The sequence below is a fragment of the Podarcis vaucheri genome (assembly GCF_965113315.1).
Source record: "Podarcis vaucheri genome assembly, chromosome: 3".
Lineage (NCBI taxonomy): Eukaryota > Metazoa > Chordata > Lepidosauria > Squamata > Lacertidae > Podarcis > Podarcis vaucheri.
Window position 1 is genome coordinate 104,686,609 of NC_138761.1, and position 21,641 is coordinate 104,708,249.

The 21,641-nt window shown below is 43.5% G+C and overlaps 1 long non-coding RNA gene across 1 annotated transcript; it reads right to left on the reverse strand.

Moving 5' to 3' along the window:
- Positions 1–8,142: 8,142 nt before the first annotated feature.
- LOC309528369 lies at positions 8,143–21,287 on the reverse strand. The gene is made up of 3 exons (XR_014217716.1): positions 20,748–21,287; positions 9,273–9,380; positions 8,143–8,251 (listed from the first exon to the last, which is right to left on the reverse strand). It is a non-coding gene; the product is annotated as an uncharacterized lncRNA (long non-coding RNA).
- Positions 21,288–21,641: the final 354 nt, after the last annotated feature.

Below are 21,641 nucleotides of genomic sequence, written 5' to 3' on the forward strand. Positions count from 1 at the left end.
CACACACACACACACACACACACACGAGAGTCTCTATTTACAAAGCCACAAACTGTCCATATGACTTTATACTCTGCCAGCCCTGTGTTAGCCTATAGTCATTTACACTGGTTGTTTTCCAAACTCTAATGTAGCTAACTTCAAATACCTTTCTTCTGAGGACTGCAGCATCAACTAGAAGAATAGTAAGTGCATTGTTTGGTATGTATCATTTAAAGTCCTCTTTTCATCCTCCCTCCTTGCGTGCTATATTTATATCCTTCCCATTTTTTATATTAAAAAAGAAACAGGAAGTGATATTTAAAAGTCATTTTTTGTGGGAGGCTAGCAGTTTAAAATTAGCTGCATAAAACTGAATAAAAACAGTAGTTCAATATTACTCTGTCATGAGTGAAGGCGGCAGATTGTTGGCGCCACATGAAGGAGCCTAACATCTTAGCCCAGGGATTGAGAAGTAGGCAATCAAGAGATGTTATCACAATGCCCCCCACCCCGAAACATATGTTTGTTCATTGTTCCATACTTCCCAAGTTTGTGGAGAAAGTACTGGACTGCACAACTACGACTGTGCAGAAAAAGTTAAATCTTTCAGCGGACAGTATTCTTTTGAACCATATACCTGGTTGTGTGGAAATGAAAAAACAGGACAACGGAAATGGATTCTATGTGCCCTCATGGTGGCCAAGAGACTTTATACTGATGAATTGGAATAATAAAGATATGATACCCTTTAATCCATGGGTAGGCAAACTAAGGCCCGGGGGTTGGATCCGGCCCAATTGCCTTCTAAATCCGGCCCGCGGACGGCCCGGGAATCTGTGTGTTTTTATATGAGTAGAATGGGTGCTTTTATTTTTTCAAAATATAGTCCGGCCCCCCACAAGGTCTGAGGGACAGTGAATCGGCCCCCTGCTGAAAATGTTTGCTGACCCCTGCTTTAATCAATGGACCGACAATATGACAACAATACTCCCAACTTATGAATTGACTGCTTACAGATGTAGACCTTGTTTGGATGAATATGACAACATTTGGAATGAGTTTATACAGAATGTAGCAGGCTATTAACATCTACTTATTTATTTGGATAATAACACTAGATCAGTTTATATAAGAACGTATGGGAGTATATATACGTTGCATTTTTGTATATATAGTTTTCTTATACACATATTTGTTCTCCTCCCCTCACTTTCCCACTTTCTTCTCTGTATCATTTTATTTCTTTGTAACTGAAATTCTTTCAATAAAAATTACAAAAAAAGATATTATCACAGTTCCAAGGCACATTCCAACAAGGCAACAGCCCTTGAGCAAGTCTGTGAGGGATGTGCTCTAGGGACAGTCTCAAGGGCCACATACAGAGGCTTTAAGGGCTGCACCTGGCACCAGGACCTGGGGTTCTCCCAGCGGCGGAGCAAGCCGATTGGGCGCATGCCCTGTGCCTAGGGGTGGGGCCAGCTGCCTGTGGGGGCAGGGCCAGCCGTCTGCAGGGGGGGGTGAGCCAGGGCAGGATGCTTCGCAGGGCCTCCAAGGCGTCTGCCTGCCTCCTCCCACTCAGCAGCCCTACAGCTGAGGAGGAAGCAGCAGGCGGACCATTTGGGGCAGCACAGAGCCTGCAGGCACCCAAGCCACCGCATCACTCCCAGGAGAGATGTGTGGCTCAGGCGTGCTGCAGGCCCCACGGTGAGTGCTGCCTGGCATTTTGTCACCCTCCTCAGTGGTGACACCCGGGGCAGACCACCTCCACCGCTGCCGCCGCCTCCTCCACCCTAGGGTTCTCTGTCCCTGCCTTAGTCTGAGTTGACATGGTCACTACAATTTAAGACCAGTGTGGTGCAGCAGATAGAGTATTTTATCTCAGCTGGTAAAATCTATTAAAATACCTGTTTAAGCTGAACCAAGAAGCCAATGAACTGCATTAGGGCAGGGATGTTTTCAGCACTGCTCCCGCTGAAAACATTAAGTGTGCATCTCTTTCTCTCTCCTCACCAATAGTATCTAGTATTATGAATGTGTGACATGACATCTTTGTGCTGTGAGTTTCACTCAGGGCTAAGTCCAGGTTTTGTGTGTGTGTGTGTGTGTGTGTGTGTCTTTGTGTCTTTGGTTTGCCTCCCCATGTCACATCACACATTTTGTGTTATTAGATGTTACCAAGAGAGAGAGAGCAAAGAGAGGAGAAGACCTGGGGCTGCTGTTTTCAGCAGCAACAATTTGTCTCCTGTCATTTCTCGTTCTGGTCTGAGCCACAAAACTCACTGGGATAAAATGCCTCTATTTCCCAGATTCATTTGCTCCCTCAAAGTTGTAGTGATGCTTAAATGGAAGAGCACTGTGAATGTTTCTGCAGGTCTTAAGAACATGTGGGGATGACCCTGTGGCCCCCTAGATGATGGTGCTGGGCTCCCATAAGCCCAACCAGTATGGTCAGTGGCCAGGGATATTAGGAACTGATGGTTGGTTGGCATCCCTCTGTCTCAGGAGACAATGGAGGAGTTGCACCTTTGGAGGTGATGTCAAACTGCTTTGTGGCAGCTGGGGCAGATTAAGGCGTCCTGTTGTGCTGCTGTAGGTGCATCGTGGTGTTTCTTCTCTCTGTGCTCCTCCCAGCAGTTACTCCTCCTCCGGGCACTGTAGTCCAACAATACCTGGAGGCCCACAGGTTCTCCATCTAAAGTACAGAGAGATTTCATCTCCTGATCCCATCACTGAGCAACACAGTGCTGAGATCGGGAGAAAAAGATGCCTGTGCACTCTGTAAAGAGCAGGCCGAGCTCTTTTTCAACCAGTTTCAGCACCCAGCACCACAGCACTGAGACTGGGATAGTGTCCAGCTATGAGCACTGACTGCCAGGGCTCAATGATATAGAGCAGGACTCTGACATTCCTTCAGAAACAGTCAGCCTTGGACTGAGCTCTGTATAGAATTAGAAGTTCTGCCCCAGCTCCAAGCTCCATCTTCACTGAAAGAGTGCAGTAGACTCTGGTTGTATTGGGGGCTCTGCAATGGAATCTTCCTGTTATGTACTGAGTTGAATAGGATCCAAAATGCAGTAGTCTGATTGGTCCACAGGAGCCACCCAATCCAGCTCCAGGTGGAAGTGAATCCGCAACCTGATTGGCCTACAGGAGAATACCAGAATTAGCCAATCACGTGGGGCCCATTGTGTAAATAAGGTATAGAAAGCAGACATTCTGGGGGGAACTTCCATTCCTCCTCACCACTATGAGCTGAATAAAGAGCATGAAATCCACTCTCGACTCCGAGTATATTTCACTTCTGTCAGGGAACTGCCATCAGGGTCCGAGGGAGAGAGCAAGCTCCAAAGGGATCCCAGAGAGCGTCCCGGGAGTGGGAGAGGCAGCCCGTCTTCTGGGGAAGAGAATCAGCATAGCTCCAGTGGAGAAGGGGGGCAGATGGGGGAATCGGAGAGGCGGTCACATGACTCCTTGCCGGGGACCAGCGGGGAGAGGAAGGGTCCTCTGCTGCCTACGCCCTCCTTGCGCAGAAGGCTTCCGCGCAGGGAGAGTAGGCGGAGACTTGGCGTCAAAGAGCTTCTTTGCTGGAAGAAGATTAAGAAACGCCCACTGACGGATCCTGCCAGCGATTGAGACAGTCACGGGCGAGTGGCTGTCCGGACAGGAAAGATTCACTCAGGCAACCCAGCCAGAGGTTGGGATGAGCTTACGCACGAGCAACCCCTAGAACCATTACAACTTCCTAATCAGAAAGCCACACCTCAGGCAGGAGAGGCACTGGCACCATGAGCTCGCCTTGTGGAATTGATTCTGAGGCAACCCTTCTTGCAGTTCCCCCTCGAACTCCCAGCCCCCGGAGGCAGATATAGGGCAGCGTGGCCCATTCCCCTTCACAGGGCTGAGGGGTCAAGGGGGCATCTTCTCCCCTCCTCCCCAAAGCCTGGACTTTGGGAAGGCGGTATGAGGGCTCTGACAGCTTTCTAGAATCCTCCTGCCTCCTTTCCAAAGCCTAGTTAGCATTTGCCTAGTTTGAGGAAGGAGGTGGGAGGACTCTAGGACTCTGCCAGAGCCTTGGGCCTCCTACCCAAAGTCCAGCACCTCCCTTACCTGGCTTTAGGAAAGTGGAGCGAGGCCTGGGGTATGTGTGTCCAATTTTGGCCTCGCACAGGTAGCCATATTACCAAGGTCCACCCCGGTAGGACTTCAACATGTCCTGAAGAACAGGAATCTGACTCCAGAGTCCTGGCAGAGATAAAGCTGTAGGGGCTGGTGGGCCACTTCCAATCAGCGATGGAAGCAGCGATGGGAACATATGCTACTGCTGCCCAGTGTAGGTGCACGGGTGTGGCGCTCTTCTCTTCTAACTCCAGACTGTCTTCTCAACCACCCTAACTCCTCCAAAAAACCCGCTCTGTGCTTAAAACCTTATACACAGTTAACTCCGCCCCTTGGGTTCCCATTGGTTAGTAATTTTACAATTAGTTAACCCTTTCCTTATGAAACCAGCATGATGTCACACACCTAGGAGGGCAACCGCCATAACGGGCAACCCCTGAGGATATGGGAGCATGGAGGGAGACTGCTACGCTCCCAGGTCGGATCTGACCCAGGAGTGGAGCTGTGGCCAGGCAAGAGAAAGCTTCCTCAGCAGCTTCCTTGCTTGCCACAGCCCAGAGAAGTGGGTGGCAATGTTGCTGCCGACTCTCCTCTCTCCGCCCCAATCCCAGGTCAGGCTTGACCTGGGAGAAGATCTGCAACTGGCGGTGTTGGGCCACTGCGCGAGGAAGCTGTTTCCCCAGCTCCCTTGCATACCACAGCCAGGCTCTGATGAGGGAACCTGTCGTGGAGGTGCCTGGTTGCGCCCCTCAACAAAATGTACAGCCCCGGCCCCCCAGCTCCCCCATGCTACAGCACTGCTTCCAATGGCTTGATGAATCCAGCCCATAGGTTAGTCACCCCTATTGTAAAGCACTTACATGAGTATCTGGTGCCCACACTGTACAGTGGTACCTCGGATTAAGTACTTAATTCGTTCCGGAGGTCCGTTCTTAACCTGAAACTGTTCTTAACCTGAAGCACCACTTTAGATAATGGGGCCTCCTGCTGCCGCCGCACCGCCAGAGCACGATTTCTGTTCTCATCCTGAAGCAAAGTTCTTAACCCGAGGTAATATTTCTGGGTTAGCGGAGTCTGTAACCTGAAGCGTATGTAACCCGAAGTACCACTGTACATCGAAAAAGTGTACAGCGAGCAATTATATTTGCCTAATAAGCTATGGTGCTGGCTTTAATCAAAATGCATCACACACATGGCTAATTCAAAGATGGCCTATTAACCCAGACACTGGAACTTGGATAGATCCAGGTCACTGTGAAGCTTGACCGATATTCTTTTGTACAGCTGCAGAGAATTGTGTGTGTGTGTGTGTTGCCAAAGATAGCTTTGAGTCTGATTTTGGCTACATAAATCCCCCATGCACTGAAGACTTGTTTGTGTTCAGTCTAAAGATGGATCCTTTATTTACCTGGTCATGTTACACCAGGGAAGACTGACAGTGAAGTAAGTGATGAAACGTTGAAGGGGAAAATGTTTAGGCTGCAGTCTCTAAATATGGATTCCGTTAGTGCCCAGGGCTATGAAAGCCCTTAGGTAATGGCTGAGTATCGGTTCCTCCCCCTCCCTTTCTCATTGTGGGAGGGGGGGGATTACAGTTTTCGTATGTGTTAGCCCTAGGCTCCTTTGCTAAAGTTGATACTGATTGTTGATGTTGGTTTTACATTTCGTGAACAGCCAAGTCATGCTCAAGAAGCTGGAAACCGGCCTCAGACATGACAAAACCACTTGAGGCACGGAGAGAGTGACAGAATCACCTCAGTCTGACAGCAAACAGGAAAGGGCACCTTTTCTTGAAGTTTGTCAGCAACTTTCAAGGGCTGTGTATGCGTTGTATTAAGGAAAAAACTTGCCTCTATACTGATATCCTAATCTGGATATGAAACTATGCACTTTTTGAGAACATAAAACAAATGCTTTAGTTAGATTTTAAGAAACATTTTTATTCATTTGAATCGTAAGTCACCTAACTGCCCCCAGAAAAACACACACACAGACAATATATAGCTCTATAAATCTGTCCTGGGAAACTTCAGAATGGATGAATCTGTCTGTTTTACTGTAGTTTCTTTCAGTTTATATTTCTTTTCCAAACTTAAGCTCAGTTTGCTCCTTTTCTGCACCAGTTCATGAATTTTATTATTAAAAGGTTGCATGAAAATTTACATGTATTTTTGTGCTTTTCTGATATATGCATTTTTACAATCAATTTCCCCTAATTTGGTGCATCATTTTCAGTAATATATGCAATTTTGTTTGCACTGCCCCTTTCTGTATCCATTTATTTTTGCTGGAGAAATTAAGAGAAGTGCTATTACAGCTGTATTATTACTACTACTACTACTACTACTACTACTGCTGCTGCTATTAACCACTTATATGCAAAAATGGCTTCTAAGTGGTTTACAGCTATAAAATCAATTCATATTTAAAATACACCTTTAGTTTGGGAACTGCAGATTAGGCAGATCCACATGAAAATGCAATTCTGAACACATTTCTCCCCCATCTTTAGCCAAACACCTCTCACTCGTGAAGATGTCAGAAAATTGTATAGGAAATTAATCCCGCACTTGACTTTCAAAAAAACAGACAATGTTCTAGGTGTCCCCGTGACACCAGAGTTCAGATGAATCCAGCATTGACCAGGAAGCCATGTCAGAGGCTACAGTTTTGTTGACTAAAGAACCAGACCAAATTATTGGTCCTTATCTTGGTGACAAAGGACCACTGAGCCCATGGTTGGCAGGCAGGAGCCTACTGCCACCAGAGCTGTTAGAACAGTTTCCTGCTTGGCAGGGGGTTGGACTCGATGGCCCTTGTGGTCTCTTCCAACTCTATGATTCTATGATTCTAACAGAGCTAGGACCCTCTGGGGTGCCTTACTGTAGGCTTTCTCCCCAGCCCAATGGTGCAGAAATTGCAACACATGAGAGGCCGTAGAATACAGGAGAGAGGCCTATCTTCAGGCCAGAGGGTTGGCCCCCTTGAGAGATTCAAAAGGGGTGGAGCCTAGAAGAAGTGAATTGAAGGCAGAGTCTTAAAAGACCTTGGTTCATTTCTAACACATATTAGAGCAAGTAGCTCTCTAGGAGCTCTCCATGGTGCTGCCGTAGTCTCCTCTGCTGAAGTAGAATGGGACAGTAGAGCTGATAGCTGGTGGGGAGAGCTGTCCTAGGATTCCCAAGGCATGAAGACTCAATAGCAAACAATAAGCTCCACGACTCACCTCACATCTATAAAGAGGTTCCAGATCAGGCTAAGCTCTGGACTTGGTTAAATCTGATACTCAGAGAGAGGAAGCATGGATAGGTGCAACAGTTTGTATGTGGTCTGTGTGATGAAGTAAAGGACACTGGCAGCACAATCCTATGCATGCTTCTCAGAGGCTTGTGCCCCAGTACGTGTTTAGGACACTGGCCTGAAAAAAATATAATAGGTATAAAGGAAACTCCTACATTTCTCCTGGATCTCTATGCTGTAAAAATGAGACTAGTCGCACAGTGGTCAATGTTTAAAAATCTGAAATAGACTGCAGTCAGTAAACGGAAGATGGTTCTAGATATGTCAGAGATGAGGATGTTTAATGGTGCTCATTTTCTGGGAGTTGTTGCATATTATAGATCAGAGTTGGGGAAATATATATCTATATATCTATATCATTAGATATATATAGATATATATATCTATATATCTATATACATATCATTTTCGACAATCATTTAACATATATTTTTTATCTTATACAGTGTTTTAGACTTCCATCAACCGCATCTGAAGATTTTTCAGTCTTTATCACTTAGTCTACATTTCTCAATTTATTACTTTTAATTGTCCTTAACTAATAACTCTCTCCATAGTCTTCTCTGCAATATTCCGCATAGTCCTCCTAACAAAACTTCTTGCAATCCTACTAGCGTAATCTGTTTATTGCAATTGCTTTTCAAATAATTCAGATATTTACTCCAGTCCTCTAAGAATCTCTGGTCCCGCAGGTTTCGAATCCTTCCTGTCATCTTATCTAATTCTGCATTAATTTCATTTGCCACTCTTCTTTCGTAGGTAATTCTTCTTGTTTCCATTTTTGTGCCAATAATATTCTTGCTGCCGTTGTTGCATACAAACAGTTTACTGTCCTGTCTGTTAATATCCTCCCCTACAATGCCAAGTAAAAATGCTTTTGGTTTTGTTTTTTATAATGTATATTTTGACATCTTTTTCATCTCATTATATATCATTTCCCAGAAGCTTTTCACTTTCTTACATTTCCACCACATGTGATAAAAAGAGCCTTCCTTTTCTCAGAGATGGGTAACCTGTGGCTCTCCCAGATGCTGGCTTGACTCAATCTTCCATAAGCTCCAGCCACCAAGGCCAGCAGACGGGTAATTCAGCAACAACTGGAAGACCACAGGTTCCCCATCACTGTTCCAGGCAGACTTTCATTCTCCCTGATGGAACAAGTCTGTAATCTGTTAGTGCTCTTTTCAGCAGATTGTAGCAGTAGTAAAATAAAGAAGGAAAGCAGAGTAAGAAGCGTTGGTACTGACTTTCCCTGCAGCTTGTTGGCTATACAGTATAGCTCAGCTTCTTTACTTACATTTAAACTGTCAGCTTAGATGCCTCCAGCAACATGATGATCTGGACTCTCTGGTACCTGTGCATTTTACTCAGGAGGTGGCTGTGATTGATGCTGTATCAAGAGCAAATTCACAGTAGAGGGAAATACATTTATGTGAAACTTCCTTTGGAAAGTTTTCCTCCCCCTCTCCAAAGTAGCTTTTGTGTAGCAGAAGCTGGTCCTTCACAGCGAGTAAAGCCTTAAATACAAGTAGAATTGAGCTATTGAGTGGTAGATGTTTATATGTAATGTATACAGAACATTACACGGAGGCAGAATCCCAGTATGTGCCATAGTGTTCAGAAAATGAGATTCAATTATATTTCTGGAGAATATTTCTGTACTTTGCTGCTGTTGTGTATTTTTGGAGGCACAGTGGTATTTTTATGTCTTGAGCAATTTCCTCTAAAAAGTGGTTTTCTGCCAATTTAGTTGCTTCAGAGATGGTGTCTGGTATAGCACTATCTTTTCACTTAACTAATAATACACCATTTTCTATAAGGATTTAAACCCCCCCCCCACGTTACTTATGTGATTCCTTCCCCAAATTGCTTACTTGTAAACACCCATCTTGATTTTCGGACCTCAGGTATGGTTTTCCTGCAGGAGAGTACCAAGCAACTTCTGGTGGGGAGCTGAGTAACAGGATTTCATAGGCACTACTCTGTCATGAGAAGGAACAAAGAAAACAGATGGAATATAATAATAATATTATAATAATTTATTATTTATACCCTGCCCATCTGGCTGGGTTTCTCCAGCCACTCTGGGCAGCTTCCAACACAAAATTAAAATACAGCAATGCATCAAACATTAAAAGCTTCCCTAAACAGGGCTGCCTTCAGATGTTGTCTAAAAGTTTGGTAGTTGTTGTTCTCTTTGACATATGGTGGGAGGGTGTTCCACAGGGCGGGTGCCACTACTGAGAAGGCCCTCTGCCTAGTTCCCTGTAACTTGGCTTCTCGCAGTGAGGGAACCGCCAGAAGGCCCTCGGCGCTGGACCTCAGTGTCCGGGTAGAACAATGGGGATGGAGACGCTCCTTCAGATATACTGGACCGAGGCCATTTAGGACTTTAAAGGTCAACACCATCACTTTGACTTGTGCTTGGAAATGTACTAGGAGCCAATGTAGGTCTTTCAAGGCCGGTGTTATGTGGTCTTGGAGGCTGCTCCCAGTCACCAGTCTAGCTGCCGCATTCTGGATTAGTTGTCATTCTCGGGTCACCTTCAAAGGTAGCCACACATAGAGCGCATTGCAGTTGTCCAAGCGGGAGATAACCAGAGCATGCACCACTCTGGCAAGACAGTTCATGGGCAGATAGGGTCTCAGCCTGCGTACCAGGTGGAGCTGGTAAACAGCTGCCCTGGACAGAGAATTGAACTGCGCCTCCATGGACAGCTGTGAGTCCAAAATGACTCCCATGCTGCGCACCTGGTCCTTCAGGGGCACAGTTACCCCATTCAGGACTAGGGAGTCTTCCACACCTGCCCGCCTTCTGTCCCCCAAAAGCAGTACTTCTGTCTTGTCAGGATTCAACCTCAATCTGTTATCCGCCATCCATCCTCCAACAGTCTCCAGACACTCACACAGGACCTTCACCGCCTTCACTGGTTCTGATTTGCAATCCTGACCATGTCTACTCAGAAGTAAGTTCTAATGAATTCAGTGGGATTACTCCAAGGTCAGTGGGGCTAGGACTGCAGCTTTAGTTTCGTAAATACTTTTAAGTATGATAATTTATAAGAAAGACAAACAGTTATTCTATATGGGGCCAACATCAAAACTTGGCATCATTGGGTACTTCTCAAGGTACTTACACCCCTGCAGGGGGTCCTGTGCTCCTGTAATAAAACTGTAATGCACAGTCATTTTCTCACTCTTTTTTACTGCATATTTTAAAGTGGTTTTTGCATCTAAATTACCTAGCTGACTTGAGACTTGCATCATTGACAATGGTACATGAGTGCTCTTCCTAGAAAAAGCACATAGACAAAAAGAGAAAGGGCTCCATCACCTAAAATGAACTGCAAAGCCTTGCCTTGGAAGCGGCTTAGTCATGCTGGCCACATGACCCGGAAGCTGTATGCCGGCTCCCTCGGCCAATAAAGCGAGATGAGCGCCGCAACCCCAGAGTCGGTCACGACTGGACCTAATGGTCAGGGGTCCCTTTACCTTTACCTATGTGTAGCTTAACAACTGAAATATCTGAGAATGATTCAGTATTTTTAAACACCTATATGGTCTGAAATAAATATTGGACATTTGGACATCTCTCTCTCTCTCTGTATGTGTACACCCACACCCATCCATCCACACACACACCGTATTTTTCCATCTATAAGATGCCTCCATGTATAAAATGCCCCCTATTTGGGGGGACTCAGATTTAAGAAAATACACCCTTGCCACAATGTGTATAAGACACCCCCTTAATTCTGGGCATTATTTTTAAGGGAAAAAACCTAGTCTTAAACACAGAAAAATATGGCATTTCACTGCACATTTTTATTTACTTCAACACATGATGCTTTGAATCTGCAACGTCGTCTGGTATTTGGGGGGACTCAGATTTAAGAAAATACACCCTTGCCACAATGTGTATAAGACACCCCCTTAATTCTGGGCATTATTTTTAAGGGAAAAAACCTAGTCTTAAACACAGAAAAATATGGCATTTCACTGCACATTTTTATTTACTTCAACACATGATGCTTTGAATCTGCAACGTCGTCTGGTGTGCAATCTGAAATACAGAACAAAAGACCCATTGCGAGATTAAGAGCCAAGTGATGGACAAATATTCACTGTCCTTAGTCTGAAGGACTATTGTAATTCAGAATGGGAGAAAGGGAGAGCAGTGCACTGTGTTGCACCACCCAGGAGTTGTGTTCCTTTGGAGAGCTGAAGATGCGGCGGAGACCGCTGTAGCTTTAAGAAATATGATTTATTCACATATTTCCACCTTCAGTCTGCGTGGAAGGAGTCCAGAATTTACAGCATGGTCATATCAAGAGAGACTTGTTCCCCACAGCAGTGCAGCACTGGAGTGAAAGGCATGTCTACTAGATAGCCTTCAGCCAGCCTGCCCAAGATGGATCTGCCCCTTTGTTCTCCCCTCCTTCTTCCCAGCACACCTTGCCCTAAAGGCTCTCTTTTCCTGCCATCTCAAACACACACCCCATCACCATGGCAACCTCTGTCTTCCCAGGCCCAAGATTCCTCTCAGATGGACCATCAACACCATTCTTCATGTTTATGCCTCTATCCCAGGTGAGACACTGGCTTGGAAGGAAACTTAGCCTGTATTTTTCCGACTGGCCTCCAATCTTCCCTTCAATACTCCAAATAATCAAAATCCTACCATTTATTAATTTCTAGGGTGGGGGGGGTGTCCCTTCAAATCTATAACAATATGGCATTTGTTCCCCTCCTGATTCATAAAAGGCATTCATTTGCAATGGCTTGGCTCATATTGTTGTGAATGTGAAGTTTTTCCTCTTTGCTGTTTAGTAAAAGATAATAAAAAACACCAGTCTAGTAATTGTATCTCTTCTGTGAAATACCCTCCGTAATTAGGCAATAGGAAATGAAAGGCTGTATATTTCAGAGTGATTATAGCACACCTCATGTTGTTTTATAAGGCTTGAAATCTAATGTAAAGTGACCACCGGAGAATTGTAGTAATTGCCCTAAAAACACATCTTGGAAAGTCAGGTTCTGGTTGTTATTATGAAATGCAATATGCAAGTAAAAATTAGTACAAGTTCTTAAAAGGCCCTGTAAGCATTGCTGTGGATTCACTAGAGGAACAATGAATTAAGCTGATATCCTAATGTTCAGATGGTTACTTTTATGCCAAAGAGGTTCTCAAAATGTGTTCAATGGACCGCAGGTGGTTTGCAAGCTCCATTCTGCTTTTCCACACAGCTCTCTGTTCTTCCAAATTTAGAAGCTGGATGAATTCTGCATTTGATCTGAGGCTAAAGCTGAGAAATATTATATGTGACTTATAGCAGTGGACAGCAGGATGGGGCTGAACTACTCACCTGATGTCCATCTGGCTGAGTCACTGCAGCATACTGGAACAGAGAGGAGTGGTGTTTTAAGATATTCTTTAAAGATAATCCAGTCCTTATTAACCTTTTGTACAATTTTTCCTCTAACTCTCCCTGTTATTTTGGCGATATGTAAGTATTCAATTATTTTAGATAGCCAGTCTGTTTTTGTGGGGACGCTGTTACTTTTCCAATTTTGGGCAATTAAGATCCTTGCCACCATAGTTGCATACATAAATAATGGTCTATTTTGGAATCTTCAGAAAGATTCCGGGTTTTTTTTCCAAATGTAAATTTAAACATTTTTAAAAGTTCATTATAGATGCTATCCCAGAATCTTCCTATCTCTTTGCACTCCCACCACATGTGTAAGAAGGTGCCTGCCCCGTTGTTACATCTTCGATATCCATCCCTGCAGTTTTTATACGTTTTGGCCATCCTGACCGGGATCAGATACAGTCTGTACTGCATCTTCATTACATTTTCTCTTAGATTGTAGCATGCCATAAATTTCATATCCCGTTTCCACAGCCGTTCCCATTGACTCATAAAGATGTTTTTTCCTATATCCTGGATCTTAAAAACTGCATGGAGAAAGTAGATCTCCTGACAGATATTGAATGAATCTAGGAAATGGAGAAAAGATAATGAAATTAGAGTGGAGAATAACTGAGTGAAGAGATTTTTCAAAAAGAAATGCCTTTAGGATTAGGCCAATTAAACATAAATCAGTACAATAAAAAGGGTTGGAAGTCAAATCACTGTGGGTGTGTTCTTGTGGGGTAGGTAAATAGAATTTATTGTATAGTATGTATAGTATAGTTTTGTATTATGGTGTCAATATTATATAGGTCTGTATTTTAGTATATTGTAGTGTATAATGGTGTATTGTATTGTGTGTTTTGTGTTGTATGTTATATGTAAAGTAAATCTCAATAAAAAAGTGAGGAGTGGTGAGGTGGCAGCAAGCCTGATATGGTGCAAATGTTCTGGCAGAGACCATGAGGCACTCTTCCCATTGTGTTTGCACCATGCTGACCTCACCTTCACTGTGCTCCTCCCCCTCCCATGCCCTGTAAACTCAGCTGTGCGAAGGTCAGATGAGTGGTGTGGCCTCACAACACCATCCACCACAACACAGAACTTTGCTTTAAAAAATACAAAATCTGTTGGATTAGAAAGCTAAGAATATTGTTATGAAAACATGAATCATGTAAGTGCCTTGATTTGTGAAACAAAAGAAAATCTGGTGTTGTTGTTTTTAATAAAAAAAGGGATCTAAAAAAAAAAGTGTGAGCACCTTTGTCTTACGGAAATTCTGTTATGTCTTAAATGAAAAAGGGAAACCTCTTTTTCCTAGTCACCAGCATAATTTCAAATAATTTCAACTATTTATATATGATAGTTGTCTATAATAAAACACGAGAATGGGAATGGAAGAGAACCCATGAACTACTCTCTTGGATCCATCTAATCCAATCCATGTCTTCAACATGTCAGGGGAAATGAATATGGTATTGAGTAATCAGATTTGCACTGCTCTCTAATCCTCTAATCCTGTCACGGCTTGTAGCCAGTGCCCCCCCCCAAAGAAAAATAGTGGGGGGGGGGCGAGCTCAACAACTTTTGTGTCCGGATTTTCATTTTTTGAAATATGGCAACCCTACTATAAATGATTTGTAATTCTGTAAACATTTAATCGGATTCACCTTGCATTCTTAATATATTTGCTATACCTACCACCCCTGACCATTGGCTATGCTAACTGGGGCTGATGGGAGCTGTAGTCCAGAAACATCTGGAGGGCCACAAATTTCTTACCTTTCCACAGACTGTTGTTTCCAAGTTATGAATTGTTTCCAGGCTATGTTCCTCTGTAAATAAGGGGCCCTTACAGGTGCCTTTTTAAAAATTGTGCTTTCGTGACAACTTTCGCTCATGGTGATGTTGGGATGGTGGTTATATGCAATCCGGCTTTCAATGCGGATAGTGCCTGCAACAATTTTGGGACAGACATATTGTTTAGGTTCTGCCCAGTACGTTCCCTGTAGCTTCTTGCTGAAATCCTGAAACTTTTCATATGGAAATGTTCCAGTCTTCTTTTTTTGCCCCACTTATTAAAAATTGTATTTTATTTAGAACATTTATATACTACTTGCATATATATATATATACACACAGTGGTACCTCGGGTTAAGAACTTAATTCGTTCCGGAAGTCTGTTCTTAACCTGAAACTGTTCTTAACCTGAAGCACCACTTTAGCTAATGGGGCCTCCCGCTGCTGCCGTGCTGCTGCCACACAATTTCTGTTCTCATCCAGAAGCAAAGTTCTTAACCTGAGGTACTATCTCTGGGTTAGCGGAGTCTGTAACCTGAAGCATCTGTAACCTGAAGCGTCTGTAACCCGAGGTGCCACTGTGTGTGTGTGTGTGTGTGTATATATATATATATATATGTGTGTGTGTGTGTGTGTGTGTGTGTATGTATATATCCAAGCAGTGTGCTATAATTTTGCTGTGCAAAAGACCGCCCCATCAGACAGTAATAATGTGGTGAAGTTGAGGAAGCATTGCAGAACCATTAGTAACGCAATATAATGTGTGGATGGTTCAGTACAAAACCATCCCTAATGCACATAAATTAACTGAGTTTATTACAGGTTGCAGTAAATATCCACAAGCCTCCCCACCCCCCCAAAAAGTCTGGTGGGGCCAAGGATTCCCCTTGAAATTTTTAAAGAGACAAAGAGACAGTGAATATTTTGAACATGCACTTTTGTTATCCCTCCCCATTCCCCCCAGAAAACCCCACCCTCTGCTAAGACTTTTCTTCAAAATGGAAACATGTTTGATGTATTTTGCTCCCTCTATTGAAATCTGAATTAATCTTATAACAGCAATCCATAAAATAAGCCACAGCAATAATATACTGATTTTATAGAACAGCATGCATTAAGCGAATATAATTGATTTCCAGGGGGGAAAGAATGACCCCTTACCTATGTTGCATTGCAGTGCGTCTTGCCCCGGTGAGCAACGGTTCACTCCCTTTATTAATAGGAAGGACTTAAATCTTCACAAAAGCTGCAATAAATGCTTCTCTTTTTATTAATAAATTCATATATCATTGTTTAGTAGCCACTCTGTTCCACTGCCATACTTTTCCCATTCACTTTTATCAGGGTACTTTTATGCAAAGTTAAAATATTATTATTACTATTATCGGCATTGAATCTAAATGGGAAAGTAATTGAATTTAAACAGGAGATGCCCTCAATTTAAAGCCACAGGGGGAAATGATTAAATTTAATAGAAGGCAAGGTTTCTAAACACAGGCAGGCAGGAGTTTGGGCAGAGTTTTGAAAGTGAAAGCTAATGTCCTTATCTGCACTGCAGCTTCAGGTGTTAATGCTGCATGGGAAAAAGTTTATACTGTAAGGCGGGGGGAGCCAACAGCGTGCCCTCCAGACGTTTTTGGACGCCGACTCCCACCGGCCCCATATATCAGAGCCAGAGGTGGCTTGCCGGGGGGGGGCACAGCTGTTAATGCTAGTTCCCCAGCAGGTGGGTTGCTGTTACTTACTGGGAAGAAGAAGGGAAGGCAGTGGTGTAGCACGGGTTGCCAGTGCCCGGGGCCATGTGGGAGAGAGGGAAACGGATGGAGTATGCATGCGCATTCAACTGCCTAACGGCGTCCACATCACCCAGGAGATCGCAGCGCCACAGAGATAAGAAAAAAAGAGTTGTTCTGTCGTCTGGAGATGTCACTTCCTGGTTCACATGGAGAAGTCGCTTTCAACAGACCCCAGTGACAGAAGCGTGCAGCTGTATTGAGGCAACACCGGCTGTTAAACTTTTGCACCCCCTAATTTTTTTGTGCCCGGGGCGACCGCCCCTGTGACCTCCCCCATGCTATGCCACTGGGGGAAGGTGTGAGGCAGCAGGGAGGTCAGCATGGTGCAAATACAATAGAAAGAGTGTTGGATTGGCTTCACCAGTGTATTTGCTCCATGTTGACTTCCGTGCCACCTCTCCCTTTCGGCAAGCAACAGCAACCCTCCTGCTGGCAGCCTAGTGTAGCAGCTCTGCCCTACCTGGTGAGCTGCTTCTGAGCATGGCCAATAGCCCAGGATGATGGGAATTGTAGTCCTACAACATCTGGAAGATGCTATAGCTCATATGCCTTAAGAGATGAAATCAAACCAAATTTACACACTGTGACAGAGAAAGAATAGATTCTGTTTGAAACTGTTTACATTCCCATTTGATGTTTCTTTCATGTGATCTCCATTTTGTGTCTCTCTTTTTTTTATTTCATTCTGGGCACAACCATTGTTGTTTTCTTTTTTCCTTTTTGCAAACAATTACGTGTATTTGCATTTTGGAATGTAAAAGTCAGAGGAATCAAGGCATGTTCACTTAGTGCTCCTCAGATCCTCTCTTTGGTGCTTGTTTTTGTTTGAATGCTACGTCTATTAGCTTCCCTTGATACTTTCATTTCCTTTCATGCCACAATTGCTAATCCTTTTCCTCGGCTTTGGTAACTTAGGCTCTCCTATATACACAGCCCTATCTAAATCATGGACTGCGCTAAAAAGGTAAAATAAAATAACCTGATCAAAGTCACCTGCATGCATACAAAAAAGAATATTGTATTGTTTAATCTAGCAGCTTGAACAGACCATTGATGTTATTCTATAGAAGCATGGAGACGGGGGAATTTTTGGGGATGTTTGGGGGAGTAGATTAGGAACTTGATTGATTTATAATTTCTAAAATACGTGGCTGGCCTTATTTGCAGGCAGCAGCACCCGCAGCAAGTGTAAAAGTAAGCAAAAATATGGTATTCAAAGCAGTTCATAAAAACATTAAATGAAACAAAGTAATCAACACCTATCACTAACCAAAACAGCATAGAAGAAGGTGGTTCTCCATATCCAAGACCCATCAGCTGAGGAAATGAGCATCACTTAATTACAAGAGGTGAGCTGGGATGGAGGAGGGTGATTTGGAATTTGCCAGCCATCTTGTCAAATGGAACATACCATGAGGGAAAAAGTGTAGGGATGCAGGTAGCACTGTGGTCTAAACCACTGAGCTTCTTGGGCTTTCCGATTGGAAGGTTGGCGGTTTGAATCCTCGCAACAAGGTGAGCTCCCATTGCTCTGTCCCAGCTCCTGCCAACCTAGCAATTTGAATGCATGCCAGTGCACGTAGATAAATAGGTACCACTGTGGAGGGAAGGTAAATGGCAATTCTGTGTGCTCTGGTTTCCATCACGGTGTCCCATTGTGCCAGAAACGGTTTAGTCATGCTGGCCACATGACATGGAAAGCTGTCTGTGGACAAACGCTGGCTCCCTTGGCCTGAAAGCGAGATGAGCACCACAACCCCATAGTCATCTTTGATCGGACTTAACTGTCCAGGGGTCCTTTACCTTTTTTTTAACCATACCGTTAGGGGAAAAGGTCATGTCTTCTCTTTATGATTTTGGCCACCAGAGGGAGAAACATTTTCCTGTTGTCTGTCACAAAATAGAGCTACATGGCACTGAATGAACAGTACTTCTGTATTTTAAGAAGCACTTGGGTTTTGTTTGATCTTTCCTAAGATTTCAGGTTTTCCATGTGGAACAATGCAGACTACGTTGTCTAAAACATTGTAACATTCTGCAGGTTTTGTTGGAATTTATATTATTTTACTGCAAATTACAGTAATAAAATACTATATATATATATATATATATATATATATATATATATATATATTTGCACTATTTCTAATTATCCTGGTTTTAAATACTTACGTATTTTATATAAATAACAGTATACAGTGGTACCTTGAGTTAAGTACTTAATTCGTTCCAGAGGTCTGTTCTTAACCTGAAACTGTTCTTAACCTGAAGCACCACTTTAGCTAATGGGGCCTCCTGCTGCCGCCGCGCCGCCGGAGCCCGATTTCTGTTCTTATCCTGAAGCAAAGTTCTTAACCTGAAGCACTATTTCTGGGTTAGCAGAGTGTGTAACCCGAAGCGTATGTAACCCGAGGTACCACTGTAAATTTAAGCACTTTTTATACATTTAGATGGAGAGACAGACAACCAGATAGATAGATTCAACTGGAGTTGAAACAGTATATAAACAAACATATTTAGTGTACAATTTTTAAAGCACAGATAAAAATAACATCTGTTCTGGACATACTTAAATGATCAAATAAGAGAAATATCTACATGGTGGCTCATTTAAAGTGGTATATGATCAATACTTTTCATTGTCATTCTGTTGTCTTTTGTCCCATCATACTAGGTGGCAAATGCTTTGAGGGAATGGCTGCTATTGGCCATATTCAAACGAGTGGCCCCGGAAAGACTCTCCATTGCCTGAAAAATGAACACCTATGTGCACATATTTTTAACAGAAGCTGTGGTAATGGATCCGTTTTTTGTTTCATATAGATATTAGTGATTGTGTGCTCTCTTTTAAATGTTACTGAAATGATTGTCTGAGTTGGTACTCCTAACTCATCACTGGTTAACTCAACCACTCTTTGGGATGCCAAATAGATGCCAATAACTGAAGGTTAGAGTTCACCACTGTTCGTGTAAAATCCTGTTTCTCATGATCAGCAGGTGATATTGTTACTGTTAGGAAATCAAAAAGGTTGGGTACCTATTGCCAGTGGACTGAGGTTTGGTTTTAGTCATTTCTGCGTGAAAAAAAAGCCATTTGGAGGAAGAAAAATAATTCCACTCAAAGATGAGACAGCCTTTACCAGATGTTGTAACTAGTTGCCTGAATTAATGAGATGTTGTCTAGGAACAGTTGGCTGTAGTAGAACGTCTCCAATTAAGTGATAAAGACTAAGGTCATGATGACAGAAGAATGCTGGTACTAGGGACTTCCAAAAAGAAAAGAAAAAACCACATTGCTGACAATGAACCTTTTCTTCCAAATATGAGTGGCTAATTGCCATTGCAATAGTCCAAAGGTGTAGACATCCTTCTTGCTTAAGTTAATATGTACAAGAACAGCAAAGGCTGTTTACACACTGGAGATGAAGAAAACACTCTAATTCTAATCTGTGTCACTTTCCATGTGGTCCAAGGAAACAGAGGAGGAGAGAGAAAAATGGAACAGCTGAAGCCCAGGTAAGCTCCAATGCCAGTCTTGGGAGGGTGGCTGTGACCTACCATACTGGCCACTACTAGTTCTTAAATAAACATTTTCTGCTTCTAAATGCTGCCCTTTTATTGTTTTCACTTGCTCACAGCAGCCAGATTATGATGCATTGCCCCGTTAATTGCCCCTTGACTAGCTTTCCTCAATTCTTCATTATTGTGAATTTTCTATTCCTGGCAGTGGGATGGTACTTGGGAAATGTGTTCCAAGTTAATCAAATTTCATTTTTTATACATTAACCCCCCTCTCTCTGTGTGTGAAATCATTAACATTCGACACTCCTGCACAGAAAGTGAAACTAAGGGACATTTAAAAGTGGCTATTTAAGGGAGGAAATTTTAGACTACAGTGGTACTTCTGGTTAAGAACTTAATTCGTCCCAGAGGTCTGTTCTTATCCTGAAATTGTTCTTAACCTGAGGTACCACTTTAACTAATGGGGCCTCCCACTGCTGCCGCACCACCACCGCACAATTTCTGTTCTCATCCTGAGGTAAAGTTCTTAACCCAAGGTACTACTTCCGGGTTAGCAGAGTCTGTAACCTGAAGCGTTTGTAACCCGAGGTACCACTGTATTCATCAGCAGTCCCACTGCTATGCTCAATAGGAATTGTAAATGTGACAGAACAGAAAGCTTTCAATGAAGGTTGAAAAAGACTTTTGCCAAATGAGACAGGCCACCTTCACACCATACATTTATAGCACTATGATATCACTATAAATGATGGCTTCCCCGAAATAACGGCTCAGGATCGCAATACCTCAAGAACCGCCTCTTCTCATATGAACCTACCTGGTCCCTGAGATCATCTTCTGTGGCTCTCTTTTGTGTGCCTTCTCCTCAAGAGATCTGGAGGGTGGCAACACAAGAACTGGCCTGCTCTGCAGTGGCTCCCCGTCTATGGAATGCTCTCCCCAGGAAAGTCCGCCTGAATGTGGCTTAAAAGCCGTATAAGCAAACTTAGTAGTGTCAGTTGAGAGTAGTGTCAGTTGAGTGCTGGTGGTTGCTAGGTTGCGGAGGTCCTTGTGACACGCCCTTCATTGTGACACCTCCCTCTGCTGGCTCCTTGGTCACTAGGGCTCTAGAGGCATAGCGAGCTCCTTTGGTTTGATCATTCAGCGAGTGAGAGAGAAAGTGGATGGAGATGTAAGTAGACTTTCTCATCAGCATCTGCATTCTATGCTGGTAATGCTCCATGAGAGTCTTAGGGAACAGTTAAAAGATTAAGATCAGGAATAATTTAAATGCTTCAGCCAGCCCTTCTGGGCATCTTTATGACTCCACCCATTATTTTGTTACAGTGAAGGGAAGTGACTGTGGATTCTGCTTACGCTTTAGGAAAAGGAAAAGTAACAACATATCACGCCTTGCAAAAGGGCGTTCTTTTTAGGCTAGCAACAAAAGAATCATAGAATCATAGAATTGGAAGAGACCACAAGGGCCATCGAGTCCAACCCCCTGCCAAGCAGGAAACACCATCAGAGCACTCCTGACATATGGTTGTCAAGCCTCTGCTTAAAGACCTCCAAAGAAGGAGACATCAAGAGTCACTTGATAACTCGCCATGGGAGCATTAAGAATGCCCTCTGTCTTCCTCCCCTTCCTGCCTCCCAGGGCCCATCTTTCAAAGGACAGCCAAGGTACAAAACCCTTCAGCATGCTAATGTTTCTTCTATAGTAATATTA